This window comes from Hydra viridissima, unplaced genomic scaffold, assembly GCF_058129835.1.
Source record: "Hydra viridissima isolate aposymbiotic clone 2 unplaced genomic scaffold, HvirCarnegie_v1 scaffold_7, whole genome shotgun sequence".
In the NCBI taxonomy this organism is placed as follows: domain Eukaryota; kingdom Metazoa; phylum Cnidaria; class Hydrozoa; order Anthoathecata; family Hydridae; genus Hydra; species Hydra viridissima.
The window spans coordinates 13,615,480-13,627,893 of record NW_028324306.1 but is presented as its reverse complement, the minus strand read 5'-3'; the positions used below and the strand labels follow the sequence as shown (position 1 = coordinate 13,627,893).

At 29.7% G+C, this 12,414-nt stretch overlaps 2 pseudogenes; one reads left to right on the top strand and one right to left on the bottom strand.

The window, feature by feature from the left end:
- Positions 1-306: 306 nt before the first annotated feature.
- Positions 307-2,576, top strand: LOC149886223 (uncharacterized; annotated as a pseudogene).
- Positions 2,577-4,162: 1,586 nt separating this feature from the next.
- LOC149886222 (uncharacterized) lies at positions 4,163-6,336 on the bottom strand (annotated as a pseudogene).
- Positions 6,337-12,414: the final 6,078 nt, after the last annotated feature.

Sequence of the window (12,414 nt, the reverse complement as noted above, 5' to 3'; positions counted from 1 at the left end):
TAAATTTAATTAATAAAGCATTTCATGATTTCTAAATAAATAAAAAATTACTAAATAGTTAACTTATTATCAAATTGTATTTAAAAAATAATCATTAAAGTTATTGTAAAATGTTAATAATTTTTTAATGGTAAAACGATTTAACACTTTAATTTCAATATTATTTTCACTAGGCAGCTATATAACATATCATAGACTATAATTTAAAGTTGCATTCTTATGTTGTTTTGCACTAATAAATTTTTTATAAATGAGTATAAAGTGTTGTTTTCTAAAGTAAATTTTTCCAGATAAATAAAGTATAGCATGTCATTAAAAATGTACATACGAGCTGTCTGGATAGAAAATGGAGAAGAAATAGAGGATACAGTGCCAGAATGTTGGGCAAAGGAGAATTTTTTGTACTGGCCATCATCATTAAATGTAATAAATTTTTTCAATGAATAGCGTGAACCACAGGCCAACTGGCACAGGTTTAAGCTATTGAAAATAAAATGTCGTGGAGGTAATTTTCTGATAATCATAACGTCTTTTCATTGTTTTTTTAGTTAGCTTCTTCTATGTATATGTTATTTTTAGTGTTTGGCAAGTAGTAGGCCAAAGAAGTTTGCGGAAAAGTAGGCTGAATTCTATATTATATTATATATTTAAATTATAATTTCAAATTAAATTATTAATTTTAGATTGTGAGTTGTGTGATAACTTAGAATTTGCAACTACCAGTGATACTCAGGTAGAATCGGATTCAGAATATGGTAATTATTTTCTTAAGCTGATAAAAGATGTTTGCTATATTTATTGACTTGTTTAAATGTATTCAATATAATAAAGTTAAAAAAGAATATTAAATCCAAGTATTAACAGTTTTATTTTTATCTATTAGAAGAACCACTTCCATTCTCATTGAAAAAAAAGCAAACTCCAACTAAAAATAACAAACAGAATAGTAAGCAAGTGTCTATTCCTGTACATCAAGCAAAAAAGAAAAAAATAACAACTCTTATGCATACTTCGCATGCTGTGGCTCAAGGTATTGATTGCCTGTATGCAAATTGTTTTAGAACCAGTGCTTTCTTTTAGATACTTTTGTGATTTTATTACTTGTTAAATTTGTTGTTGACTTGGCATCATTTTTTATTTAATTTTATTATTAGTACATTGATTATTTTTTTAACATAATAGGTTAACATGATACTTTAATATCTAAAAAACATTACTTTATTATCTAAAAAACATTTCGATCAACAATGGCAGGGTTTTTATGAGGAAAAAGATGATTTCAATATAGTGCAAAGCCAAGGTGGTTCGTGTGTTTTTCCACAGAAGAGAAAAGAACTTCTTTTGCCGGAGACACCCATATTAAATTGCCTTATAAAAAAAACAACTAGAAAAGATCCATCATTAAGTGGAAAATTTCCACTTACTGAGGAAAGTATGTAAAATATTTGATATTTATTTTGGCATACATTCACTTTTTTTAATTGTGTGTTTCAATGATTTTAGAAATTGATTGCTGTTTGGTTGCTTAAGCTATTATTTGTATCTTTACAATTAGAATTTCAGAAGAAAGTTATATGTGCTCTTGCAGAAATGAAAGAGATGTTAGTGAAAACTCTCTCCAGTAATGCAAATAATATCATGACAAAGAGTCCAGAAATTCCATGCATGAATTTGATACAGTCATTTAGTGATTATGATTGTAGTTTAAGCGATTCCCAGATGAAATTTAAAGTGGTAGGTTTTTTCAAACCATTATTTTTTGCAGTTTGTTTTATTTGTTTTTTAACATTTTGTTAATCTACTTGTAACTTTTTATAAGTGGACTTTATAAATTGATGAAATAAATGTGAATTATTTTCTTAAACCTCTAGGTTAACAAACTTTCTAAATTTGGAGGTGATACCATTAAGAAAAATACAAAAAATGTGATGGAAAGGTTAGTTGCTAAAGGAAGTAATTTTATTTTACCATTAAGAAATTCAAATATTTTTTTTTCAAAGCTTCAAAAAATCTTTAAAATTTTTTTATTATAGTTTGTTTTGAAGTTGTTTAGCATTGAATTTTGGGAATTTTTATTGAAATTGAAATTGAACTTTTACTGCAAAAAAAAGTTCATTAAATTTAGGGAATTTCAAACCCATTGGGAATTCCCCGGTATATTCGGTGCAATTGGGCTAGCTAAAACCCTGATACTGTATCAATATTTAATGTATAATAATAATAACGTATCATGTAGGTTGATGACCAATGGTTTACAATCAAAGTTTAATATGGCTGGCAGTAAGGGTAAATAGAAGTTTGAAGGCACAAACATTTTTAAGGTTGTTGTTGGTAAGCCATATTTATCTATTATTGAAAAACACAATTTGATATTTCGGTGCTGTTTTATTTTGAAGTTCTTGCTGTATTTTATGCAAATTTCTCAGGCAATACTTTTTTTTATAGATAGCGTCATGTTAAGTAAAGCGACTGCTACAGTTGCTAAAATTAGAAAAGAAATAATGAATTTGTTAAAATACGCACCTGACAGATCAAATGGTGGTGGTCGGCGCGTAAATGACGAGATTAAGATATAAAATTGTATGTTAGTATAAAACGTAAAAGAATTCTTTTTATATTTTACATCCAATTGGATATAACTTATATCCTATAGGATGTTAAATTGTCTCGACTTGCGATAAAATAACACAATAAAAAAGCAATATTTTGCGCTAAGAGTAGTTTATTTCATGAAAATTAAAAAGCTACAAAAAACTCTTCATGGAGGATATACAAGAAAAAGAAAGAATGTTAAAATTAATGTTAACATGAATGTTAACATTATAATGTTAACATTATGTTAACATTCTTTCTTTTTCTTATATATCCTCCATGAAAAGAGTTTTTTGTAGCTTTTTAATTTACGTGACATACACTACTCTTAGCGCAAAATATTGCTTTTTTATTATGTTATTTGATCGCAAGTCGAGACAATTTCATATCCTATAGGATATAAGTTATATCCAATTGGATGTAATATTGTTATCATATAACCGAAATTCAACGTTGAAATTACGTTGTTTCAACGTTGTACTAACATCTTATCGACAATATATCGACCAAATATCACCTTCTCGAAGTTGAAAAATGGTTGATATGTAGTCGATAAGACGTTAGAACAAAGGTTGAAACAACGTATTCATCGACGTTGTTTCAAGGTCGTGGTTTTCAACGTCGGATTTTGTTTCCAATTCCACCAAATTTCAACGTTGTTTCAATGATGCATATGGTCGGTTTGCGACGTTGTTTCAACGTTATTTCAACGTCATTGTGCCTGCAGGGAATAGATTTAAAAATTTCGATCAATATATATTCCAGCTAGCTCTTAAAGAATAAAGCTGTCTTAACAAGATCTATAGTTTAAATATCACCTTGCCTTAAGTATACCAAATGAACTACTGCGGAGAAAATAGAATTAGCCTCACCTTTATTTTTTGTTCTAATTTAACAAAAATCGCAGGTAAACAATTATGAAATCTACTTTATTTCTTATTACTTCTACTACAACTCAATAGTTTATAAATTGGTATGTTTAATTGATTCCAAATGGAAAAAAAATTAAAAGTATTTAATTTGTGGAGAAAATTGAATTAGCCTCATTAACGTTATACACAAAAAATAAAGAAAATATTTTGTTTTTACGCTCATTTAGTATTTAGTATAGCTTCCTGAATTATTAATGACTTCAAATATGCGGTTTGACATACTAGTCACAAGATTTCGGATAGTTTCTATAGATATTTCATTCCAAGCTTCTCTGATACAAGTTTTCAGCTCCAAGGTGCATTCAAATTGCTAACCATTTTCATAAACCTTTCTAGAAAGTATTCCCCATAGATTTTCAATTGGGTTAAGATCTGGACTACGTGCGGGCTATTCCATTACGTGAATATTTTTTTCTCTAATCAAGCTTTTGTAAGCTTTGAATTATGGATAGTAGCATTATCTTGTTGGAAAGTGAAAGTTTCACCCATCAATTCCTCACCATGTTCAAGTAAACTTATTTCTAATAAGTCAATGTAGTCCTGTGAATTCATTTTTGTTGAAATTCATGCCAGTGAAAGTTTTCCAGCAAAGGAAAAAGCCCCCCAAACCATAACATTTTCACCCCCAAAGTTACGACTCATCCGAGTTTCTTTCTCTTTTCGAAGATCGTGCCAGTAATATTGTAGTCATCAGGACCATCTAGATTGAACTTTTTTTTATCACTAAAGAGAACTTGATGCCACTCTTCTTGCCAAGACATGTGTTCTTTCGCAAATTGTAATCTAACTTTTTTATGACGAGCAGTAAGTTTTGGTTTTGGTTTACGCTTTTTCCAAACTGTGTATGGATCTTCATGTAAGATTTGTCTCACACGTTGAAAAGATACAGGTAATTGTAAATCAGCACGAATTTGAGATGCAGTCATGTGCTGAGCAGCAGCACGACGTACAATAACTCGTTTAGTACGATTATCAATTTTACGTTTGCCACCACTTCCCTTATAAGCTCCATAATTAACGCCAATCTTGAAGTAATTGTTAACCACTTTTGGAGATCTTTTAATTTTCTTCGCAATTTCCCGATTAGATAACCCAGTCGGCAAACAGCGTTGAAATAACGTTGAGTTAACGTTGAAACCTAACTTTGAATTTACGTTTAAGCAACGTTTAGAATGAAAGTTTTTTTCAACGTTGATTTATCAACGTTAAATCAACGTTCGGTTCAAACGTTAAATCAACGTTCAATCGACGCAAAATACGTTATAAGAACGTTGAATTTACGTTGAAACAACGTTTAGAATAACAACTCTTTTCAACGTTGATTTATCAACGTTAAATCAATCTTCAATAGACTCAATTAATTGTGTCTATTGGGCTATCAATCTATATTAAGCGTATAAAATATACTCAGTCTACAGTTAGACTATTTTTAGTTAAGTTTAGTTAGACATATATTAGTAAAGAAAAAGATAACATTTGTTTATGATATTTATATATTTAAATATTACGTATATTTACATATATTTGAATAAAATCAACACAAATTTCTTTTCTTTACTGCCACCTTTTCTAAATGAGCGTATTTTAGGAAGTCAGACAATATTCCATCAATCAAAGTTTCTGTCGCTCCATCGTATATAACAGTAGAAGCTGTAAAAAAAAAGAAAATATTAAGTAAAAATCAAAAAAGGAAGATTTTAAATAATGAATGGAAAAGTTTCACATAACTTATAAAGATATACCTTTAACAATGCCATATAAATTAGTGTTCTTAAAACATATTTTTCCATCTTTGTCTTTCATATTCATTGAGGCCATAAAATTGTTTGAAAATATTCTAAATTTTTAAAAGATAATGTAACTATGAAATAACTATAAATAAATAATTTTTCAAATATTTAAATTGAATTTATTATGAAATTTTTTCTAAAATTATTACACGAATAAGTTTTGTAAAAAGTAATTATAAATGTGATAAGAGCTATCAGTTAATTACCTCAGCATAATTTTGTGTATTCTATCTTTTGAAGATGTTCCTTCAATAAATTGTAGCTGATTTACCTACAAAAAACATAAAGTTAATCTAACATTATGGTTTGGGTCAAATATGATATCAAAACATTGAACTATTTCAGATCTCTAAGACAAATTTTAATAAAGTGATCCAGGATTATTCTAGGACAAATTCCAAGTTCCTAGTATTTTCCAAGACAATTTTTTTCTATATAATTCAAGAATTTTTTAATGTTTTTAAGGGCTGTTGTCCATCTTAACAATCTTTTTTTAACTAAAGGGTAATGTTCAATAACTAAATAACTATTTAATAAAGTACTTATTATAACTCACCCATGATGAGTGCACTTTTTCAACATCTAATGCTTTATCCACTTCAGTGAACTCCACTACTGATAAAATAACCCTTATTTGGCTTACAAATTCACTATTAGAAGCAGGCTCAGTCACTGTTTTGATTTCGCATCTCATTTCTTACATTGGTAAGTAGATACAACACTTTTCTTTGAAACTCTATAAATTTTGTTAAGTTTTACAAAATAATTTTAGTATTTGCATAGTAAAGAAATTTTTCAGTTTTTAAAACTTTTAAATCTTATATGAGTTTTATATTTCTACAAAAAAAAAATAAATTTAAATAAAAATTTACTTTAAAATATAAAATATAATACTACCTTCAGATATTGGAAACTTATCAACTTTATCTAATTTCTGTAGTTTATTTCTATTTTTCTTAACTTCATTGTGTGGTAAATTGTTTTTAACTAATTTCTTTATACAAATTGAACTTAAAACACATAGATTAAAAAAGCTTTGTCATCACTTTGTATCATTATCAGTTGAATATTACACTTTAAATTATAATTGTATGTTTTTTTTTAAAATAACACAATGTTATTTTAAATTAATTAAATAAATTTAATGAGACAATAACCATTATCTTGAAAAGAAGAATTGATATCTTCTTGGAAAAACTTTTGGCAAGGTTTAGGTTCTTTCCATACGCATCAATTTTTGACTCTAAAATTATAAATTTAAAGTAAAATTAAGTTACACAAACCATTAAAATATATATTTCATAAATACAACGACATGATAACATGTCATTGTATATATGAAATCATATATACAATGTATATATGATTTTTTAATAAACTTCATATATATATATATGTATGTATGTATGTATGTATGTATGTATGTATGTATGTATGTATGTATGTATGTATGTATGTATGTATGTATGTATGTATGCATGCATGCATGCATGCATGCATGCATGCATGCATGCATGCATGCATGCATGTATGTATGTATGTATGTATGTATGTATGTATGTATGTATGTATGTATGTATGTATGTATGTATGTATGTATGTTTGTATGTATGTATGTATGTATGTATGTATGTATGTATGTATGTATGTATGTATGTATGTATGTATGTATGTATGTATGTATGTATGTATGTATGTATGTATGTATGTATGTATGTATGTATGTATGTATGTATGTATGTATGTATGTATGTATGCATGCATGCATGCATGCATGCATGCATGCATGCATGCATGCATGCATGCATGCATGCATGCATGCATGCATGCATGCATGTATGTATGTATGTATGTATGTATGTATGTATGTATGTATGTATGTATGTATGTATGTATGTATGTATGTATGTATGTATGTATGTATGTATGTATGTATGTATGTATGTATGTATGTTTGTATGTATGTATGTATGTATGTATGTATGTATGTATGTATGTATGTATGTATGTATGTATGTATGTATGTATGTATGTATGTATGTATGTATGTATGATAATTCCAGCATATAAACTAATACCTACTTGGAAAATAACCAGGAAATTCTCTTTGTTTATATTTTCTTTGTTTATATTTTCGAAGAAAATCAACATCCTCATTGTCACTTTTTTCTTCTGTGGTTGTGAACTCAAAATTTTCACAATCCTGTTTGCTTTCTGTGGAAATGAAAAAGTTATAACAACTCTTTCCTTAGCCCATTAATTAAAAGAAAATAACTTTAAGAAATAGATGTAATACCAGAAGAGAATTTAACTTTTTTTATTGGAAACTTTTCCGATTCCGTGTCATACTGAAAGATTATTAACCGATTTCGTGTCATACTAAAAGATTATTTCAATTACTTTTTGGGCTTTATTTATTTTACTTTAAACACCAACACAATGCATAGTTATTTAAAAACGGGGTTTTTTATCAACGTTGAAATAACGTTGAAAAAACGTTTACTGAGCAACGTTTAAATAGTAACGTTATTTTAACGTTGAGATTTGGTTAACCAACGTTGAAACAACGCTTCAACCAAAAATCAACGTTGAAACAACGTGAAGATGCCGGCTGGGAAGCCTGAATCTTTGTATGCTTTGATTACTGCTAATTCTTCATTCGTTAAACGCTTACCACGTCCCATTTCAAATTAAGGTATCAAAAACCAAATGTTAAAAACTTTATGAGCACTGATTTTACAGTCTTTGTTTAACTTACAAATAATAATAAAAAACTAACTCACAAATGCGTATCACCAGATCAAAATATACAAGTAAACTGAAAATAATTATCGATGAGGCTAATTCTACTTGTTATCGCAAATATCAAGTATTATACATTTTATGGTTTTATTAAATGTTCCGCAGTTTAATTTTGCTATATTATAATCTAAAAAGTTGTTGTTTGTAACAGTAATTATATGTGCTTGGATACAAAAGTTGTACCGCACAAACTTGTTTGCAGATTTACAAAATATTGGATCAGCACATTGTGAGGCAAATTCTATTTTCTCCACTGTATATTGGAACGCATCCTCATACAACATTTCTCTAAAGTCAGAGAAAATTAAGGAATCAAATCCAAAAAATACCGTGATTTTTAAAACTATCTGTTTATATATAAACAGACATTATGGTATTCTGGATTTAATTAATTTAATGCACCTCAGTATAAGTAGAGAGAATGGCTTATTATCATAATACAATCTAAATAATTAGCTCAGTTTATTTCACATTTTTTAAAGTTTTACGCAACAGCTATCTTTAGATATTATATGATAATATAAATATATTTTTTTCGTCTTATTTGGAAATAGTTTTGCGTTGCTTGGTCAAGACTGAGCAGAGAAAGCCTCAGCAAAGAAAAAGAATAAGCCTCAGGGAAGAAAAAGTATGATTGGCATTAGTAAAATTGTTTTCGAACTGATGTCCTGAGTAAACTAAAGACTCATGCAGATGAAAAAGTTTCTATGCCCCAATGTCGCACATGCACAAGATCTTTAAACAGCCCTTCCTTAATCAATATTACCTGACACTTCAGAGCTATCTATGTTATACCTAGAAAATTTATCAAATTTATGATTAGATTAAGATTTTCCTAAAGCTATTGTTAGCATTAATCTCTGTGTTCTAGACTTTAGTCTATAGTCGATTTAACGTTGACATTTTTACTTTGAATAAGTTATTGCAAAGTGCATTTCTAGTCTAAAGTTCTTAGTTCTAAACATGTGTCAATACTCGTTTTAAAATTCAAATTTCGGATTAGTTTAAGATTCTCTAAAGGGTATTTCCAGCCATACTCTAGTTTTAACCTAGTGTCAACAATCGTTTTGATATTGACATTTTAAATCGGATTAAGTTCTTGCTTAGTATGATTCCAGCCTGACTATCTTAGTTAGAGCGTAGCGTCAATATTCGTTTTAATATTGACTTATCTCTGAGTGTTTCTAGCCTGATTCTCTTAGTTCTAGCCTAGTATTAATATTCGTTATTTTATATAGAAATTTAACATTTTTAATTTGATTAAGTTTCTGCTCGGATTATTTTCTATATTATCTCAAGACACGGATAAGGACAAATAATAATGTTAAAAGGTACGCGGCGTCTAACCAGTTGGGCACTTTGTAAATGAGAAAGTTTAATTAGTGGCTTCAATTTCATACTGAGTGCGGTCCCTTGCGGCTGGACTGAATTATTATTTTTATTTCAGGAAACGAGTTTCAAATGAATTAGCAATTTTAAATCTATTAGCTAATTTTGAGTTAATTCAAAGTAATTTGAACCAGATTTTTTGCGTTTTTTAATATTCTTTGAAATTTCATATGCCAACAATTTTAATCAATCATAGTGCATGTTAACAGAGTGCATCAAAACCTTCTTATTCTAGAGTTAAATAAAAATCGATGAAAGAAAAGAAATGTTATTGCTAGAACAAAAAAAGCTTGCAAAAGATTGTTAAAGATAATTTATGCATAAATTTTATATGGTGTTTGCATATGTTTGTTCGTACAAGTTGTTTAGTCTCGTTTTGTAAGGAAATTAGTTATGAGCACTTTCGAGGTAGGTGGATAATATTGCTCCCATTTGGCAGTCGATTTACAATACTTGGCTCCCGCCAATTATTTGTGACCACTACATTAGAACAAGGGGTCCTTTAGCACAAATCGTATAGCGGATGGTGTGGTTAAATTATAGATCACATTTACTCTGGATCCTATTGGTCCAGGCCCATCAGCCCGTCGGAACTCACGATGATGTCCGCTATATTTCAAAGCGCTAGAGCCACCTGGGTGTGATTTAATAGTGGTGTGATGTGAGATTAGTTCAGATAACCTGTGCTCTAATCGAATGAGTTGCAGGTACAGAAAATTGTAAGTATGCGAAGAATCTTCTACCTTTGGTTTCAACCACCCTATTCACGTAGGATGAAAATCGCTAAAAGGTTGTATATTCAGTGTGTCATTTGCTATATTGAAGATAGTCGTGCTCCCCTTCCCAATCACTAACTCAAACAGGCGAGGTTATCTTATTATTTTCTCTAATTTGGAAATAGTTTATTATAGTGATTATCACCAATCTTAAAAATAAAGAAAAATGTCTTGGTGTGCTATCAGCTACTGAATGAAACAACGCTGTGCAGAGGCTGGTCAAAATTGTTCAATAAGAATTTGAAAAATCCGAACAATATAAAGAAACTTCAGAAAGATTACGATTACATAAAAATCACAACGGACTATTAGTTTGCATGGGTGGCATACGAGGAGAGCACCGAATATTTTTACCTTGCAAGCATCCCTTCATAAACTTGATTGTTCAAACAGCACATGGACAAACACATTATGGTATAATTGGTCTAAGAATGTCCAAGTTTAGTGAGTATTATCGGACAGTTACTTTACGTAGCCAACTCAAAACAATAATATACGATTGCAATTGGTGTAAAAGGTTCAGGTGCAAACCACTATTACCTCCATTAACAGCTGTTTCGGCAAAGCATCGAACTTAAGGTATATACCCCTTTGAAATTATTGGTTTGGATATCGCTGGTCCAATGAAATATAAAGTATGCAAAGTGTGTTACAAAAAATCGTACATTATACTTTATACTTGTGCAACTTCAAGAGCAATCCATTTAGATATCTAAAAACAATCGAAAATGAAGATTTTCGAAGTAGTATAAATAAAAAGATTTCAAAAAGATGCACACCTGAACTCATGATAAGCAACAATGACAAAAAATTTGTAAGTACTACAAGGTGAATCTGACGATTGCAGAAGGACTCGCTGATAAAGGAATACTTTAGTGAATGAACATTAAATAGAAGTTCAGTTTAGCAAGAAGCCCACGGTGGGAGATTTCTTTGAAAGAATGGTGGGTTTGGAAAAAAGATCATTACAGAAAGCAACAGGGAGGACTCGTCTGACTTTCAAACGATTTAAAGAACTTTTGATTGATATTGAAAATACATTGAATAACCGACCATTGGGATATATCAAAAACGATATTCAACTTCCGGTATTAACACCAAACATAATTTTACCTGGGAAAGGAAATACTATCCCTTTCGAAAATGCAGAAGATGAAAATAAGGAAGAATTTATCAACAATATGACTACACGTGCTATATGGTATCACAAAATCCAACAACTTAGCGTGGAAAAGCTGGACGAACGAGTACATAAAGTCATTACGAGAAAATTATCAGTACAAAGGGTATAACCAAAAGGACATAGCTGTGGAAGAGATTTTCTTGTTTAAAGGAGAAGAAAAGAATAGAGGCGAGTGGAAAGTTGGTGTGGTAACGAAATTTGACGCGGAGAAGAAAGTTTAATCCGCGGTAGTAAATTAAGGACGGGAAGTAATCAAATAGTGGAAACACCGATTCAGATGCTCTATCCGATGAAAATTTGTCGCCAAGGTCCAACCGAGATAGAATTCCTAAATGATTCTAAACCTACCGAAAACACATCACAAGAGCAAACAAAAACCCTAAGGCAAAAAACCTTCATGAAAGTCAAAATCAAAGGCTGAGGAACTTATAAAAATAAAAGCCCTTGATGAGCAATTTGAAGATAATTTGAAAATAATCTCTCTACAAATTGAAGGAGTGTGTCATAAACATTTATGTAAGCAGGCGATGACGCCTGCTTTTATTACAGTAATAAGTATAGGTTATCAAGTTGGTAATTATTTCGTATTTTTATTTACGGATAATTGCAAGTTATGTCAAACTTAGTGTAAATAACGCTGTTTTCTTAACTTGAATATATATAAAAAAGTTATAAAAAGCGAGTGTTGGAGTAGATCTGCCTTAGTTGAACAAAATAAAAAAATTCACAACATGACGTTAAAGTAAATTATTATTACAAACTAACTACGGACAAGGAGAACATTAATGTTTAAAGAAAAAGTACTTCCCAGATAACACACTAGCAACGGCCCGATATCGGCGAGACGTTCGCATTTAATGGGCTACAGATGCAATTTTTATGTACACTGTTACGGAAAAAGGTGTTCATGTAAAAGAAAAAAGGTGCTGATGCGTGATACTATATGAACA